The sequence below is a fragment of the Prunus mume genome, linkage group LG5, assembly GCF_029339155.1.
Source record: "Prunus mume cultivar Tortuosa linkage group LG5, ASM2933915v1, whole genome shotgun sequence".
NCBI lineage: Eukaryota > Viridiplantae > Streptophyta > Magnoliopsida > Rosales > Rosaceae > Prunus > Prunus mume.
Genome location: NC_142702.1, coordinates 12592963 through 12595524, shown reverse-complemented (window position 1 = coordinate 12595524; position 2562 = coordinate 12592963). Strand labels below are relative to the sequence as shown.

The 2562-nt window shown below is 39.7% G+C and overlaps 1 pseudogene; it reads right to left on the bottom strand.

The window, feature by feature from the left end:
- Positions 1 to 914: 914 nt before the first annotated feature.
- On the bottom strand, positions 915 to 2318 carry LOC103331167 (UDP-glucosyltransferase 29 pseudogene; annotated as a pseudogene).
- Between the last annotated feature and the right edge of the window lie 244 nt (positions 2319 to 2562).

Sequence of the window (2562 nt, the reverse complement as noted above, 5' to 3'; positions counted from 1 at the left end):
TTTTGGGTGTGTTTCTATGTTTAAATAGTGCTTGGGTTTTTTTATAAATACATGTCTAGGATTGGGTTTATTTATAAATTTGTATTTTATATTCTCCTCTTTTGCTTTGAAGTATTTTTCTTATCTACATATTAGAGTTTCATAAACAAATACCTTAAAAAAAAAGAAATTATTACAATTTAAGTATGTTCCCTTCCCTTGCAGTCCCGTTGACCTGGTCAGCAAGGTCCCCGGGCACTTGCCAGTAGATGAGCTCTAACGGTAAACACTGCCCATGGCCTGAATAAATATATATTTAAACACTGCTCAAATATGCTGCCCCCAATTCAAATACAGAAAATAAATTAATGCCTGACCCCACCAACCCTCACTCTCACATCGGCCCCTTTCACTCTCTAGAAAGAACTTGGCCTCTGACCCAAAAAAAGAAAAAAAAAAAAAGAAAAAAAAAAAAGAACTTGGCCTTTGTCCTGCATTGGAGCAAAACCTCCTCATAAATTATAGGTGTCTAACTTCCTTATTTATTCTTCCTTTTATCACTTCCCTTGAAGAGTTGATGAGAATCTGAAGTCCATATGGTTTCTCTTTCTACAGACAACAATTTCTTATAGAAGTCTCAGTTGGGAATGGATGGAGTCTCAGTTTCTAGGATAATTATGAGATATTTTCATATTCAAAAATTTTATTCACAGATGCATACATGTATATATACATACATATGCTGACGTGAGCATTCAAACATACACACATAAGCTGATGTGAGCATTCAAAATCATTAGAAAATGAGTACTCAGGTCAACCTCTTTTCAAACTACAAAGAAAACCAACACCACTTGAAACTACAAAGAAGTCAAAACCAACATAGATTTTTAGACACTGACGTGAGCAATAATCATGCTACACATGATTATTATTCAAGTGTTGACATTCGATTTCCTTTTCGTCCAGAGTTGCATCAATTCCTCCACCACCCCATCAATCTCTGCATCCTCATTCTTTTTCATGCTGTCTCTTATTTCCAATGCCTTTTGCCTCACTCCCTCTCCAATTTTTTCCACAACCACATCTCTGATCACCTTTGCTACCTCTTCTCTTTGCAGGCTGCCTTCTGCGGTTCTCTTAACCTCCACACCAACACCCACCTCCTCTACTAATCTAGAGTTAATCGGCTGGTCAAGATGCATAGGCATGGCTATAATTGGAACACCAAACTTGATGCTCTCCAACACTGAGCTCCATCCACAGTGACTCACAAACCCACCAACACTAAAATGCTTCAATATTTTTGCCTGTGGAGCCCAACCCTCCACTATAATTCCCTTCTCCCCCACCCTCTTTAAAAACCCTTCTGGTAATACTTCTTCAACCCTTCTACCTTTCTCTTCCTTTGGAAATCTTATAACCCAAATAAAGCTCACTTTGCTAAGCTCTAACCCATGAGCTATCTCTTCGATTTCCTCCTTGGTTAGAAAGTACTCACTGCCAAAGCAAACATACACAACTGATGCCCTCTCCCTTTTGTTCAGCCATTTCATGATCCATGTTTCCTCATCGACTTTTAGATCCATTGGCTCTTGAACAAGCGGACCAACTGGCACGATCTTCTTCCCCATTAAACCAGAGAGATAATCAACATATTTTGCTTCAATCTCTCTAGATGTCTTCTCCAAAATGATATCAGAAGATAGATCACTGCATTTCTGTAGGCGGTCTCCGTCCTTGATGCCATTTGATGAACATTCTAACAGATTGTTGAACTTTTGAGCTTCGTAATCTCGAAGATAGATTGAAGGAAAAGGAAACTTGGCACTAGGGTTCTTGAGATGGTGAACACCAAATGAAGTCAAGGCAGCACTGGTGGTGATGAACTCGACTGATGGAATATTTTGCAACGAAGCTAGAGAGGGTGCCCATGGTTGAAGAAAATCATATATGAGCAAATCTGGCTTCAGGGTTGTGAGGATGGTGGAGAAGTTATTGCTGGACATGTCGAAGGCCCTTTTGAGAGTGGACATGAGATGGGGAGGGAGGCCATTGGTGGTGTGGTAATGAGGTGGCAGTTCAGGCAACTCTTCATGTGGAAGATGAAGTTCCACAAATTCAATGCAATGAGAGTATTTTTGAGAGAGTTTTGGCTTGATGGAGGTGAGATTTACAGGTGTGGAACAAATAAAGATGTGAAAATTTCTCTTAGAGGTAAGCTTTTTGGCAAGCTCTAGGTAGGGAGATATGTGGCCATGAGCTAGCCATGGAAGCATAAGAATAGTAATGCTTCTTTGCTGAGAGTAAACCATTTTTCTCTGAGTCTTTGGTTGAGGTTGCTTCGATTATAGGCTGATAGGTAGTTTGCTTCGATTTGGTTGAGGTTGCTCTATACATATAGATATATAGATACACACACGTATACGTAGTGCTGTATAGAAGTTCGAAGAAACGCGTGGAGTCTTCGTGCATGCATAAGTAAGTTCCAGAGATAATGCGAAGGCTCCTTTGAAAGGACCCATATGACACAACAGAAGTTTAAACTTGTTCTTCTGCTTCTTCTTTATTGGGCCTGATATA